The 17,334-nt window shown below is 33.3% G+C and overlaps 1 protein-coding gene across 6 annotated transcripts in view; it reads left to right on the top strand.

Annotated features, from left to right (window-relative positions):
- The window catches only part of LOC150076140 (upstream stimulatory factor 2-like), a 340,777-nt gene extending 330,315 nt beyond the window's left edge, over nt 1-10,462 (top strand). For all 6 annotated transcript variants that reach the window (XM_090387170.1, XM_090387166.1, XM_090387165.1 and 3 more), the window contains one exon: nt 10,350-10,462. The gene's annotated coding sequence lies outside the window, so the exon portion shown is untranslated. The remainder of the gene's footprint in view (nt 1-10,349) is intronic.
- Nucleotides 10,463-17,334: the final 6,872 nt, after the last annotated feature.

Here is a 17,334-nt window from a genome sequence, read left to right as displayed (position 1 = left end):
GGAGTAATTGTGCAGTCAGATATGAAGTTTTCTGAGCAATGTAGACAGGCTGCTAGGGCAGGTCATGGGGTTTTGTCAATGATATATAGGAATTTTGCTAGCAGGGAAAAGGAGGTGATTGTCCCTCTGTATAAGGCAATGGTCAGGCCACGCCTTGAGTACTGCGTACAGGTCTGGGGCCTCATTTTAGGAAGGATGTAGATTTGCTTGAGCGTGTACAGAGAAGAGCAACACGATTGGTGAAGGGATCCTCTTACCAAGAGAGGCTTAAGTTCTGCAAATTGCAGTGGCTGGAGACTAGGCACCTGCGTGGTGATCTGATTGAGGTCTATAAGGCCTTGAATGGGTTGAGCACGCTGAATTCTGATGGGATCCTCCCACTTGTTCAGAATACGAACCTACGGGGACATAAGTTCAAATTAAGAAAGGATAGATGTAGAATAGATGTGCGGAAATTTGCCTTTAGCCAGCGGGTGGTTAATTGCTGGAACAAACTTCCATCTGTCGTTGTGGAAGTTGATAGGTTAAATAAATTTAAGGAGGAACTGGACAGGCATTTGGAGGGTATGGTGTGATTTTTTTTTTTTTTTTTTTTTTGGCTGATGCTGCATAAGCTCCTACACTTGCTTTCTTGCATCAAGTGCCACTACTACTACTACTACTACTACTATAACAAAATCAGAATAAATTAAAATAAAATAGACTGACCATTATGCCCCATATCGACAGAGGACCATTATTGAATCGCTGAAATGCAGCAATTCAATAATGGTCATTGAATCGCTGCATTTCAATCGCTATACAAATCGTCGCAGTGGCGAAAAGATCGAAGTACCAAATCACCCTTCCTCCCCCCATCGATCCTCCAATGCAGAGGATTTGCATGGCTGTGGTCCTTATGCAGCGAAAAATAAATTATAGAACAGACAGCACTCTAAAGCAGAGCCACACCACTGACATACTGTAAGCTGAATCAGCTTAAATAGAAGAAAGGAAAATAGATGGCGGCACCGGCGCTGCTAAATTAGCATTTCAACCCATACTACCATTGTATTATATTAAATATTAACAAAAGTTAAATTATAATAAATTAAATTGAGCATTCATTAGAGGCAGCGACATGCAATTCCTCCATATGAAGCCGAAATATATACTATCATTAAATATTGACAAAAGTTAAATTATAATAGAATAAATAAATAAATAATTGAGCATTCATTAGAGGCAGCGACATGCAATTTCTCCATATGAAGCTGAAATATATACTATCATTAAATATTGACAAAAGTTAAATTATAATAGAATAAATAAATAAATAATTGAGCATTCATTAGAGGCAGCGACTTGCAATTCCTCCATATGAAGCCGAAATATATTTTAAATTAAATAAAATAAAACATAAGCCAGTAGTATGGCAAAAACTGTAGAGCAAAAATTAACATAAAAATAACCAAATAAACAAACGAACTGAAAAGAAGAATAAAAGTTAGACATAAATAATAGCCGAGAAACCCCTATATAATTTCGAACTTTAAATCCAATTAACATGACGTATAAAAAATTTTAGAATGCCAATTACATGTTAATTTAGCGGTACCCCCCCCCCCCGAGAGGTACCAGTTTATTATAATTTAACTTTTGTTAATATTTAATATAATTCAATGGTAGTATGGGTTGAAATGCTAATTTAGTAACGCCTGTGCCGCCATCTATTTTCCTTTCTTCTATATAAGCTGATTCAGCTTACAGTATTGTCTGTTCTATAATTTATTTTTCGCTGCATAAGGACCACAGCCGTGCAAATCCTCTGCATTGGAGGATCGATGGGGGGAGGAAGGGTGATTTGGTACTTCGATCTTTTCACCATTGCGACGATTTGTATAGCGATTGAAATGCAGCGATTCCATGACCATTATTGGCCTCGTGGTCCTCTGTCGATATGGGGCATAATGATCAGTCTATTTTATTTTAATTTATTCTGATTTTGTTATCTTTCAGTAGTTCCTTCAACCCCCTTTTTTTGGTGATATTTCACGTCTTTTGGAACTGGTACCTCTGGGGGGGGGGGGTACCGCTAAATTAACATGTAATTGGATTTAAAGTTTGAAATTATATAGGGGTTTCTGGGCTATTATTTATGTCTAACTTTTATTCTTCTTTTCCGTTTGTTTGTTTATTTGGTTATTTTTATGTTAATTTTCGCTCTACAGTTTTTGCAATACTACTGGCTTATGTTTTATTTTATTTAATTTAAAATATATTTCGGCTTCATATGGAGGAATTGCAAGTCACTGCCTCTAATAAATGCTCAATTATTTATTTATTTATTCTATTATAATTTAACTTTTGTCAATATTTAATGATAGTATATATATATATTAATGTTAGGATAGCTTGGTACTAGGCAGAATTGCACCTTATGTTGCTTGATTTGATGTATTAATTTCATGATATAATTGATCTTTTTTTTTCTAGAAAGTTTTGGAGATAACCACTTTTTTTTTTCTTTTTTTTTTTTAGTAAAGTTACAAAATTTATCATTATCATACAAATAGGTATCCTAATCAGCAAGAGTTAGGAACTTCTTCCTTTCTTCATTCCTCTTCCCAGTGGTTCAGTGTATTTCAGTGAAGTTACCATCTGAAGTCAGGTTTCGTAAAGATATCAAGTGTTAGGAATAGCTTTACCAGTGGGTAGAACAGCCAACTGTCATACTAGGCTGAATGCACCAGTTTTCGTCCAAGGAAAGCATCCTGCAATTCAATCTGTAATTCCTTCCCCTTAGAATTTAACCATTATTTAATACTGTGAACATTTCACTACTATTCATTTTGCTATCCCCCTCTCAGAGCATTATAAAATTCAATCAGATCCTCAGTCTTATAAGGTACCTGATTACCAAACTTATACATTTGAAATTTCTCTTCATACACAGTTGAAGCTCTACATAACGACCCCCCCCCCAGGGGAATGAGAAAAATGGTCGTTATATCGATCATTCATACAGTCAGCAACAAAACAAGTAAAAGCTTAAAAATTTAATGTAATTCTACTAATACAACATAGTATAATCTTATTTATAATACAGGGTGTCCCAAAAAGGTGTAACCAATTTTAAATGTTTGTAACAAATGTAATTTTAATGATAGAAACATAAAACCTGCGCTAAATGTGAGAAAAACAGTTGAAGTTTTTACTGACATTCAACATGTGCACCACTTGCCACACGAACAAAAAGGTGTAACCAGTTTTAAATGAGCAAACAATTCACAGAAGACGTGTTGGAGAAAATGGAACAAGATGAACATGTAATGACATGGATTTGTTTCACAGACGAGTGCACATTTCATGTTTCCTGAAAGGTGAATAAGCAAAATGTCATACCCACATTGCGCGCAGGGGTATCAGCGAGATAGCCCAAAGGGGGCATAAATTCAAATTAAGAAAAGACAGATGTAGAACAGATGTGCGGAAATTTGCCTTTAACCAGCGGGTAGTTAATTGCTGGAACAAACTTCCATCTGTCGTTGTGGAAGTTGATAGGTTGAATAAATTTAAGGAGGAACTGGACAGGCATTTGGAGGCAATGGTGTGATTTTTTTTTTTTTTGGCTGACGCTGCATAAGCTCATACACTTGCTTTCTTGCATCACATGCCACTACTACTATTGGATCCTTTTTCTTTCAAGAAGCGGCTGTGAGAGTAGATAATTACCAGGACATGCTTGAGCTTTATGTGTATCCTCAATTAGATGAACTGCCAAATGGGGTTATTTTCCAACAGGATGGAGCGCCGCCAAATTGGGCTTTGAGTGCAAGGAGGTCTCTTGATGACAAGTTTCCCGGCTGTTGGATTGGGCTTGATGGTCCCATTGTGTGGCCACCACGTTCACCAGATTCACGCCACCACGTTCACCATAAGAAGAAATCACCCTTGTGATTTCTTCTTATGAGGATTCATCAAAGACAGTGTACAAGACCCCTGTTGCAGACATCGCAGACTTAAAGCTCAGAATTACAAGTGCAATTACCATGATTAAGCTTGGCATCCTTGAAAAAAACATAGGGTGAATTTTATTACCAATTAGATACTGTTCGTGTGACAAGTGGTGCACATGTTGAATGTCAGTAAAAATGTCAACTGTTTTTCTCACATTTAGCACAGGTTTTGTGTTTCTATCATTAAAATTACATTTGTTACAAACATTTAAAATTGGTTACACCTTTTTGGGACACCCTGTATGTACTACAGTATTAAATGAGAAAATTATGATCATAAATTTTGCTTTTGTTGTTGAGTGCAGTAAGGTTACAATTAAATTGTAAACTTTGCTACATATCTATCAAGACTCAACAAGAGAATTATTTTGTACTTTAAAATAATCTGTCAAAACACACTGTTTCAATGGTAGAGCATGTTGAAAGTGTGCGATAGCAGTTATTTCACTTTCGCAGTTAGACAGTGCTTGAAAAAATCAACTTACAAGTTCTAATCCTTGTTGTTGTTGTTGTTTGGTTTTTAGGAGCATTAGGAACTAAGGCCATATTGCTCCAGGGATATGCGGCGGTCTATCCCTGACCTTTCTGTATTTGGTGGGCACGGGCTCGAACCCCGGTCTAATCAAGAAGCATGTGCTACGCACTGCTGCTCCTGGCTACGGAGGTGATGAGCATCTTTCATTGAAACTTGTTGTTCAACCCCCAATAGGCTCCTCATCTTCATCACTACAAATTTCAGCAGATTCCATTACGTCTGCAAGGAGTTCCTCTTCATTTGTGCATATCCTGAAACATTCAATGTCTGCATTCACCTCTGCATAATCTTTGAAGCATAAGTTTTCCTGTAAGTTTAGGCGACGATGCACATGCTCAAATATGTGATCATGTTTCTGAGCACAAGGGGGCTATTTGCCAGGCCGGTTTAACAGATCTATGGTTGTGGAGCATTATTGGGTTGAGCAGTATTGTAATCTTAACCCCCAGATGAACATTGAAATATTGGATGCAGCTCATAATTCATGACACCTCTCATGGTTATAGGCCTTCCATATATCTGTTGTGGGTCCCATTAATTTCTGATATGGAGGCTGTTGTTTTACATAGTGGTGAGAGATGGCAGGTTGTCGTCTTGTACTGCGTTCAGTCTGATGAATGATTGGCTGAAGATTAAATTATGTTGGCCTGCTTCTTTCCTTTCCTTCCTCACCCCCAAATCTACCAGGCTCGATGTGCATAGTGTTGTATATTCAATGTAGCTTCTGGGGTATAAGAAAGGCTGTTGTCATTCCTTCACTCTAAGTTGAAAAAGAGGTGAGGTTCCTGTGCCTCGAAAGCTTCTTGTATGTTTATTTTATTGTTTATTTGCTGTTTCATGTATATTATATTCTTATTGCTTTTCATTGCTATACCACACATTTTTATTTCTTTTTATATCATTTATGCTCATAATGGTTTTCTTTTAAAGTTATTTTAATGCCTATATATTTTATTTTTAAATAAATTGTTTAAAGTTCAGGTTAGTGGTTGCAATATTCTTATCAATTTGGTCATATGTTCTTAATTCTCATACACAATACTTATCCAAAAAATGATATATGCACAGTCTTTATGCCCCTGTCACAACTATGGGAACTTCTAGTACTACAAAGTATAATAGGAAAAGATGATAATTTTTTCAGAATTCTTCATATTTTTGAAGCAAATATCTCTATATGCATTTCTAACTATGAACTGTTAATTTATCTGACCTTAAACTTCAACTTCACACAGTAGTACTGCCAAAACTTTGGAAAGGCACAATATATGCCATTAAACAACCAAACAACAAATAAAAAATGAATGGCCCTTGCGATTCATGACACCTCTCATGGTTATAGGCCTTCCATATCTCATGGTTATAGGCCTTCCATATAGCATCACATTGAACAACTGGAAATGAGATTTGTCAGACCAAATGTCCGTTTTTTGATGTCCTTTTGCCCACTGTATCTACAGCTGTTTGTTTTTAGCTGGTATGAGGAACCCAGTAAGGTTGCTGCTACCCTATTGGGTGATAGGATCTGGCATACTGTGTATGAGAGCCAGTATACCCCTTTGCACAACCAGTTATGCTATGCTGTCTGCACCATCTGTTTGTTTGATTCTTTTACACTGTTTGTCATCTGCTTGTTTTCTAGTTGCTTTACATGCCGTAGACCAGGAATTGTCAACACTGAGCATATATGGTACACAAGAAGATTTTCTGCAGCATGCTGCTGCTTATTCGAATTGCTTATTTCTATGTTCATACACCTGTTCAAGTGGCATTACATAAAGATTTTTTTTTATTTTAATGGTGAAAAATGCGACTTGCAAGGAAAACAGGTTGTTGACCCTGTTCTAGAGACACTGTTGTGTGTGAACAACCTGAATATGATGGTAGTGTTGGTAACTTGTAAACTGGTGTTTAATGCATAACTACAAACTCTCCAGATTTACGATGGAGAATGTGTCATTTTTGCTTGATTTGGTGCTGCTCAGTCTCAATGTTGTAATATACTTGGACTGTTAGTCTTTTTACGAAAACTCACTTTTTCTCCATCTTTTATTTTCACAAAAAAATAATAAAACTACATTAAAACTAGAATTTTTTTAAATTTTGCAATTTCTGCTAATTTCCATTAACAAATTGGCATCACATGACTAGTCTGCATTATAAAATAGAAACACAAGATAATAGTACTGTTCTTTGTTGTGTGTTATCATATCATAGTACTTGTGTAATGCATGACTAATTAACAATTTCTTTCAGTTAAATGCCAAAGATATGATGTAAAATTTCAGAAGATATCTATGCAAGATTTTGAATGTATTTTAAAATATGGAAAAGGTAACAGCTTTGCCTTGTGCACTGTATGTAGGTGTGATTTTTAAATTTCAAGTGACAAAAATGCAGTGAAATAAGACATTTACAAACAAGTAAACATAAAAACAGTGTTCACTGCACACAAAGAAATGCAAGAATAAATGTAGCATTTTATAGTGACAATGATGTCATATGTACTGAATGTTTATTTGCATTTTTGTCATAGAACATAATCTTCCATTGAGTTGTGCTGATAATGCCTGTATTATTCAGAAGTATGTTTTCTGATAGACAAATAGCATAAAAATATGGTTGTGAGAGGGGAAAAAATAGGCATTGTTAATGAAATTGTACAGATAGTGAAAGATGGGGTAGTTATGGTTCTGAAAAATGGGCCATTTTCAATTGCTCTTATAGATTGCAGTAATCAAAGTGATTCTAAGCTATATCCCATTATCATGACTTTTCACTAAAAAAAAAAAAAAAAAAAAAAAAAAAAAACCTGTAGAATTGAAAGCAGCATGCTATTAATGCCAGTATTGGAAAGTGACTCTACAGGATACATTGGACATCTTCTGAACAACCTGAAAACATGTGGGATTCCTTCAAAAGAAATTGTCTGGCACTTTGTGTTGATAATGCACCTCTTATGTTAGGCCTAAAAATTGGGATAACAAAGGTATTAAAAGATGAGATTGAGCACTTGGTTGTCCTTGTCATGTTATTAATTTATGTGCTGAGCTGCATGCCTTCCTGTGTGGATGAATACTTGGTAGACATTTGCTATTATCTAGAGAGAAACGCTGAAAGGAAAGATAGATTTGAAAAAGTTCAACGGATGCATGCCATTTGAAGTAAAAAAAAAAAAAAAAGAGAGATTTTGTAACGTGTTAACATGTGTATATGCTGGCTGTCTTTAGTTAAATGTGCAACTAGACTGACAAAACAGCGGTAACCTTTGACAAATCTATTTAAAGAACAAATTGGAATGTTGAAAAAGCCATATGAGCACTTTTAAGAGTTACCATATTGAAAAGTACAGCAAGTGAAAACTAGTGAATGCTACTGACTCATCATCTAAATGTTGTTCATGATCCAAAAGGTTGTGAAGAGTCTAAAACAGGAGGGAGAAGATATTGTTCTTTTTTTTTAGTGAGGAAGTGAAAAAATGGTGTTCTTTTGAATGTGCTGATAGCACAAATTTCATCAGTTGGCAATGCATCATTTTCAAATTTGAAATTTTTTTGTTTACATGTTTTCGTTACTTCTTGGCATTGTTAAAGATAAAGAGATAGATGAAGCAGTAGATGTTTTGCAGCATCAGTGATGCTAGTTTCACTGTTAGAAATGCTATTATGAAAGAATTGATGTACAGTGGCTCTTAGTCAGGGAACTGACAGTTGCACAATGAAGCTTTAAATACAAAGGGTACTAGGAAAGTTTTGCAATACAGCTTTGTTTATTTAATATTTTCAAAGTAATTTCCTCCACATTCAATACACCTCTCCATCCTCCGAAACCAATCTTTAAACCAGTTCTACCAAGTTTCACTAGGGAGTAAAGCACACTCGTTGTCCCAAGCCCGTAGAAGGTCCTCATCACTGGAAAACCGCCTCCCTTTTAGCTTCATTTTCACATGCGGGAACAGTGCAAAGTCGCAGGGAGCAAGGTCTGGACTGTAGGGAGGGTGCTCAAGAAGTTTCAGTCCTGTCGTGGTCAAATATTCGGTGCAGGCTTTGGCGCGGTGAGCTGGAGCATTTTCGTGATGGAGGTACCAGGTGTCCATTCTTGACTTTGGCCGCAGGTTCTTCATAGATCCAATGACTTTAGGCAGGCATTGTTCAGTATACCACTTAGCTGTGACTGTCTTCTGCGTGTCCAAAACGACACGTTCCACAATTCCACTAGATTTGAAAAATACAGCTATCATTTTCTTCTTTACAGATCGGGATTTTCTGACAATTACGGGTGTGTCGTCATCATCAAAGACCCAAACTTTGTTTTGAGCCTTGGTCGGCAGATCGTAATAGTACAGCCAAGTCTCGTCACCTGTCACGATGTTGTTCACATACCGAGATTGTCCCTTATCAAACTTTTTTAACATCTCCCGGCACCAAGTCACACGTCGTGTCATCTGCTATTCAGTCAGTTGATGCGGCACCCAGAGAGAACAAAGTTTCTTCACGTGCAAATGATCTTGCAGAATCGAATGAATTGCTGTTGCATTTAGGCCCAAAGTATCCTCTATCTGTTGGTAGGTCACTTGCCTGTTTTCGTCAAGCATTTTCCTCATAGCAGTAACGTTTTCCTCCGTAACTGACGTTCGTGGCCTTCCCGGCCTCTCAGAATCCTCCAGAGTGAAATTTTCCCTTTGGAATTCTCTATACCACCTGAATATCGTTGTACGATGTGGACAATCATCATCTAGTGCAAGAGTCATTTCTTCTAAGCACTGGTCTATGGTTAAACCACGCACGAAATTATACCGCAAAACTGTCCTTATCTCATTTCGTGACCACGATGCCATCGCAAGCACTTTACACTCTCACTACTAATGAATAACTGAGCCCATCGACTTGGCGCAGCGGCTACTATGCACGTATGAACATGTCTCAACATGCAGCAACAAGCAGCTTCCTGTGATTCATTGTTGCGTCATATTGCAAAACTTTCCTAGTACCCTTTGTATAATAAATTATTTCAAACCAAGCTTGGCATTTTAACAGTTCCTCATACCAAATAGAGAGAATATTTAGCCAGGTTAGAAAAACAAAAAACTGAGTTCAGATCTTTTCTTTGTGGTTAAGCTCTGGAAATGTTCCTGACAGCCAATTCTGTAGACTGCAGGACGGTTTTTATGAACAAAACTCAACATTTCTGAAGAAGGCAAAGTCTGCAACAGCATTTTTCTTTATGCAGTCAAAATCTGATGTTTAACAGAAAATCCAAATAGAAATTCACAGACAGAAAAATCCTAGGTATGCTAATGTGTGTGAATGCATGCTTTGCTGGTAAACAGACAGGTATCTTTTAATACAAAATGTGTATATTGTCAGTGAAGTTTAATTTCCTAATGCACTGTTGACTATAAAAACCTCATGTTTCACCTCCAGTTTTCCTCCTGCTTGCAACTGTTTGATTCCAGCATTTTGAAAGTCAAAAGTTGGCAGCCGTGTTAATAGCAACATCATACCCTGCTCAAAGTCACTTAGGTCACATTGTTGGACCTAAGTGACTTTGAGCAATCACTCTCCCTGAATTGTGTAGGATGTGCACTTACGCACACAATCATGAATGTCTGACTGTTTACTTTATTTAACTTTGTACAAATATGTGGCACTATCTCTAATAGGTCAGTTGCTTATTAGGTAATGAAATTCCCCCCTCTCTTTCTCTCTGCAACAGTGTAAAACAATATTTAAATATACTTTCATAACAATATTTAAATATATTTTTATATTAACATACAGTTTTTGGTAATTTATATTCCTTTATTATTATTACAGGGAACTTTGAACTGGAAATTACTTTTGGACACCTGTGAAATAAGTGTATAGTTATATGTGTATGTATGTGCACACAAGTATGCATGTGAAGGACTTCATTTTCTGGAGTGAAGAACTATATATATATATATATATATACATATATATATATATATAAGTAGAGAGTAGGATACATGCATACATATATATGTATATACACATGCTGCAGTTTAATAAGCAAATAAGAAAGATTACCAAAGATGGTACTTTTTTGGTACACTGCTGATTTTCCCCCTTCCCCTACTTACCAGTGGTATGGTATTTGGATTTGAAGAACATCCTAGGAAACATTGTGTATATAATTCCATGCTTTCAGTTGCACATGAACAGATAAATGCAGCCTTTGATAAGCTGTGTATATAGTTGGCACATACAAAATACTTTCTTCGATTAATGCATGTGCGTATGTTAATTCCTTTATACATATAAAAATGCGACTGTTGTATGGCTCATAGTGTAATTACTACAGGTATGTTGTATAATTCCTAACATAACATATATGCTAAGACCTGTTTTGTATTCCAGTGAAACAGTAAAATGCAATATGTATATTTTTTTAATTTCATTTCTGTTGAATTGCTGCTTTGTGTAATTCTGATCACCAATGTAGAAAAGTAACAACCTATATTTTTAACACATTATCTGATAGTTGATAAAACGGTATACAGTAAATGTTGTGAATTCACTTTGAATACAATTGTTGCTTTAAATTTCCAAATTATTTACTAAAAACAAGTTTTATATGATACTAATAGAACCAGATCAGAGTTTTGCTAACAGCGTTTACTTTTAGCATCTGATGAATGTTTTTGGATCCATATAAGCATTCAGAATTTCACTAATGTTTTTTAGTATGTTCAATTAGTCAAATGCAAGTTTTATTGTCATATTGTATTAACACACACACACACCCACACACACTGTATAGAATGCAACTACCAATGTTTAATCTAAAATGATAAAATAAATTTATTTGAAATTTGTAAACTACATTCAGGCTCTGATGTATTTTGTGATTATGATTATTTCTGAGTTCAGCTTTCTGCTTTAAAGTATATGAGAATTATTGAAACTAATTACTGACAAAGTAAGTACTGAAAGGTTGCATTTGTGTGATTGAAAGGTATGATACTAATTACACTTTATTTGTAACCTTTATGACTGCATTTTAGAAACCCTCAGTTTCTCTTATTATTAGTTTTACAGATGATTATATATAAAAAGTTTAAGTTTTGTAACTGTAGAAATTAAGAATAAGAATTTATGGCTTGAATCTTTAGTAGATTATATGCATTTACAAAAAAAGCCTTCAATTTGCACACAACAAAACAGAAAAAGCAAATTGTGAATAAATTTAACTCATCTAGGAAGAATCCTCTAACAGACTACACCTTGCCGATGGAGTATTGATTCTTAAATCCTCCCCCCTCTCTTATTCTCTCTGTGGTAGGACTTAAAAAAATAAAATGCTTTATATTATATATTATATTTATATAATGAGCCATGTAAACATCATTTCCTAACATTAATGAGTGGTGCATTAATTTTTATTAAAAATCCACTTTTTTGATAATTTATAATTGGTAGACTTCACATCAAAGTTTTATAGCTTTTTCATAAAAGAACCAGACTTTAGTTTTTTGAAATTTTCTCTTTCTGTTCTAAAACAAAAAAAAAAAAAAAAAAAAAAGTATATAATATTCAAAAAGAATGCCCTTTTGACTTATTCATGTTAATTTTTTTTATTATGATTATTTAATTTTTTTTCTGTAGTCTCACAGTACTTCATAAGACTGAATGAAACAAAATGGTATCAGGATTTTTTATGACTTGTTGACTTTTGATGGAATTTGTATGATATCTTCTTTTCTTTTTATATTAATTTTAGTAAGTATTTATATTGTCACTGAAAAACACTGCTTGATAGGAGGTGTCTCTTCTCAGTTTTATCCTCTTTTCCTTTACCAATTTCCATTATACAGTTTGCCATTATGCTTTATTACACTAAGAAATTAATATTAATATAGTATTGTATTGCAATACTAAGCTGTAAACTACTCTAGCATAAAACAGTACTTAATTTATTGAGTGAGGAAGGTTAATAAGACACAGTTTTTACTAGATTTGGCATTTCTTTTGTGTAAAAGAAAATTATTTTTCTATTAGAATAGTTTTAGAAAGCAGATTCCATTAACAGGTTATTACACTTAAATTTATGCAAAGTGGATCTGTTTACATGTATTTAAAATTAAACACTAAAACAGAATCATATAAACATTTTAAATTGTGTGTTTTATAAGCTTTATTGTGCTCTTTCTTCCTATTTTCACCTGTCCTCCTATGGTATCTGTTCAATTAAACCGTTTTCCTTTGAAACTTCTCACTTCCTTTGCCTTTCCAATTCCCCCTCCACCCCATTTTATTTTGTATTATGAGCTGTCTCATTGTGTATCTATTATGATTTGAGAAATCAGCAAGAAAAATTGTTGTTAACAATATTGTCTTAAGCAGATTTGTTATGTAAATCTTCAGTATATCTACAAGGATTTACACATCAAATAACTTGAAGAGCAATTATAATAATATGATCCTGAAATAAGTATATTTAGTCCATTTTCATTTTACTTAGTGTGACTTTCAAAACAACAGGGGTAAATATATATATGCGTTAATAAATTAAATGTAAACATTGATGTGTTCATATTTAATTTATTAATAGTATTGATACTGTTTGGAATACTCAGTAGAAACTTGGGTAACTAATTGTGACTATATTCACGTTTCCCCCCCCCCCCTTTGTTTTATTTTATTTATTTTTTTTTTTTTATGTAATTTTGTACAGTATGATTAGGTGAAACAGAAAATTATCTACTTCCTAACAGAGACCTTAAACTAAACAGGTGGGCACTTCAAAACATAGGACTTGAATGTTGATGCTAAATTTACTTTATTCATACCCAAGAATCAATCTACATTTAAAGTATTAGCATCATATCACAGAATCTTGGTAGAGTATTACATTCCTGAAATGCAATGTAAAAGTAAATGTATGATATGCAATGTAAAAGTGATCATGTTAATTTTATGGTTATAATGAAGATACAAAGCAATTTCCTCCCCTCTCCACTAGTTTTTAAGAATGATTTGGTATTCCACTGCTTATAACCTTGTAGCATTAAAGTTCTTTATATTGTTAGTCCCTGCAGTATTTTATATATATTATATTTTTTAAATATTTGATTAACATACATTTTAAATTAATTAATTAAAGCTGAACTTATTTTTTGGTGATTTCTGTTTCTTCTGATGAGGTAGTTTGAACTTTGTTTGCAATTTTTTAAATAATTTAAATTAAAAAAAAAATACAGGATATATTTGTTTGCAGCACACACACTAAAAAGTTTTATTGTTATAACACAGGTTTTATAAATATAAAAGCATTAATATCTCTCCCTCCCTCCCTCCCTCCCTCCCTCCCTCCCTCTCTCTCTCTCTCTCTCTCTCTCTCTCTCTCTCTCTCTCACACACACACACACACACACACACACACACACACACACACACACACACACACACACACACACACACACACACACACACACCAGTTTAAATCATGAGCATTAAACATTATTACCAGTTTTTCTATTTCAAAAAATTTTTACATTTTAACCTAATTAATGTCACCTTATAACTATGATTCTTAAATTTATGCAAAATTGTATTTAATTCACTTAATCATTACTCATATTATACTCTATGTAAATTTTTCATAAGCAAATGCTAAAGAGAGGTATTTCACTCTTAACATTTTGGTAAAAAGATTTAAATAGAAGTTAAGAAGAGTATGACCATTTTAGAGGTATGAAAATCAGTTGGGAGGTCATTTTTTTTTTTTTTTTTTTATAACAGCATTTAATTTTCTATTTCATAAATAATGCATTGCTTACCAGTTTACCGAAAGCTTTGCTTACCAAGTGTAGTACTACAAACAAATGCTGATAAACTAAATACAAAAATGGGGATTAAAAACAGTTTTAAGACAATATTCATGCATTTCTTTTACAGCATATAATTTTACATTATCAGTGAGTGCTAATTGTAATACATACTATATCTTTAATAAATATCAGTCATTTGTAAAGTTCTAGGCCAGCTGTATTCTGATGGATGCCATCATATTCTGTGTTAAATAATTTTCTGTTTTTGGTCATGTGTGTATTATTTATAAAATTGTTGACAAAGTTTTGATAAAAATGCAAAATCCTTGTATAACATAAAGAATAGTTATTGTTTACAGTAATTTTAGTTACAACTTAACTCTCCTACTGTTGTTTATTCATAGTATAAGAAGTAAATCTGAACTAGTTAAAAATAGAATTATTATTTTAGAAAATGTTTCATCAAATTGATACCTACAGGTAAATTCATCTCATATTGGAAATTTATTTTTATCATGTAATTTGTTAGTCAGATAGAGCTCTGGTAGTGAGTTGTTGCATATTGGAATTATCTGTTGAATTAATCAGTGTTTTTAAATTATAGTTCCTTTAATGTGATTTAGTTTTTTATATATATATATGTGTGTATGTGTGTGTATATATATATATATATATCATTTTGTTTCCTCAGTATCAGTGAGATTCTTAAAATATGTGAAATACAGAATAATATTCAGATCGGTCAGGATAGGTTATTTTAATAATTTTTCGTCTTAAAGAGTAGGAAATTAAAAGAATTAAGGTTACTCTCGTGAATAAAATCATAATTTTAGAAGGGGGAAATCAACTCATCAAGACAAAGGCAAGCTGATTTCTATTGGGTAATAGGAGTTTGATTTTAATTTAAGTTCAAATGTTTCTCCATGTAAAGTGTATATTTTTTGTATGCTGTGGAAATTCCATTATCTTAACACAAGCACATACACCTATGGATAAAATAGCACTTTCCTGTCTTGAGACTGACCATTACTTAAATACACTAGTATGAGTAAATTCACATAGTATTTAATATAATTTGTAATATTTATTTTTTAAAAAAACATTAAATAACTTTATAATGTTAAATTGTTTTATGTTAAAATAATTTGATATTAAAATGTATGAAATTATATGTGAGTTCTGCTAATGATGAGATCGTAAAACATATTATTCCGTTGTATTGTTCATAATATATAATGTTATGAGTAATAAAGATAACAGCTATTCTTAAACCAAAGATGAGATATGCCCTTACCAAGGAGAAATATAAAAGTAAGATCTCTCTCTCTCTCTCTCTCTCTCTCTCTCTCTCTCTCTCTCTCTCTCTCTCTCTCTCTCTCGCAGTGTTGTCTTGTATTGTTTATCATTAACTGTATATATTGTACAAAAGTTTTAATAAAAGTGGAGATATAATATACAAATGTTTGCATGAATGGTGATTACAAGCATGAATGTAAACCTGCTTGTGAGTATGTAATGAAAGTATTTGTAGAAATTGTATACATTTCATTGAATGGCACTTTGTGCTCATTTGTTTATAAATGTAATGCCTGAAGGACTTGTTTCATATCCGTAAAAACAAAGCTGACCTAAGAAATATTGTATTTAGAATGTAAATATTGGACAGTGGTAAATGTTTTCTTAAAAAAAAAAAGGAAAGAAAGAAAGTTGTTTAACATGTCATGGTAATTTTTGGTGGATCAAAAATTGTACTTTCTTTGTCTCCTCCCCATTCAAGGTAAAAGAAGATAAAACTGCCATCAGTTGCTTTATGTGCTCTAGTTATTTCATTTAAAATTGTTAAACTGTACAGATAAGCAAGAAGTTAAATATTCTGTGTTTGTATAAAGTGCACATCACTCTATTTTTTCTTTGTTACCAATGCTGTTTGTGATTCTGGTAATAAAAGTCTTATCAGTAGTGTTCATTTGATTGTGTACATACAAACAAAAATACTTCTAAATGCTTATGACACTTTATCCCCTAATTTTCCACTTTCATATTAACCCTTTTCCAAGTGCAAATATTTACAATATTTACATACTCTCATCAAAAAGTTCCATGTATGTTCATATAATTTTGAATGCATAGTGATAGCCAAAAGATTGTAAGTAGGCCTTACAATGTCTTGATTGTGCACGCACACAAAGATTTAACTTGCTGTTACAAAACAGCCTGTCAGAAAGTTGCTTTGAAATTTAAACATGAACAAGCAATAGTTTTGACCAACCATCAGTTTTCCTGTTATGCTTCACCCTTATTATTTCTTGTTTTGGCACCATGTGACTGTTTAGCTATTCTCAAAATTAATTGTCAATATTCAACAAGACTATCAATTTTGATGCAGCATTTCAAAAAAAGCATTAAATGCTTTATCTGTTATCCTCCAGGAAATTTTTATTCAGGCTTGTTATATTATTATACTACAAAAGAAAATATTTAAGAAGTGTAAAGAAAGATTGTTAACAATTATGTTCATTTTTGAATATTTAACATCATTTAGATATTCTTGAGAATGACAGGGGAATGATATGGAATAAGTTGGAATAGATAGTATACTTTTTGCAATAGAAAATGTTTATTAAAGAACAAATTGAGGTTTTAAAAATAAACACATTTGTTTTCGGTAGAATAAAACATAAAAACTTAAAGCTCTTCTAGCTGTTTGTGTAATGTAACCATTTGAATTACATACCATAAATATTTTTGTCCATATTTATTTTTTTCTACTTATGGTATGCATAATATGTTGGGGAGAACAGAGTGTGATCTATTCGAAATACAAAAAAATAAACAGTTTATGTTTATATTCATCTACAAATTTTGATGGCGGTCTTTCTCAAAATCGTAGCATTCTGTCTTATTTGCAGGCCAGCTACTAGATACTCCACCAGACCCAACCTGTTGGCAACTCTATAGGAAGCTTCCAGATCAGCTGTTATAACTTGCTGCCTCTACTCTGCCATACA

This window comes from Mastigoproctus giganteus, chromosome 13 (assembly GCF_048544385.1).
Source record: "Mastigoproctus giganteus isolate SK-2022 chromosome 13, ASM4854438v1, whole genome shotgun sequence".
Taxonomy (NCBI): domain Eukaryota; kingdom Metazoa; phylum Arthropoda; class Arachnida; order Uropygi; family Thelyphonidae; genus Mastigoproctus; species Mastigoproctus giganteus.
The sequence above is the reverse complement of the archived record's forward strand: the minus strand, read 5'-3'. Positions and strand labels throughout refer to the sequence as shown.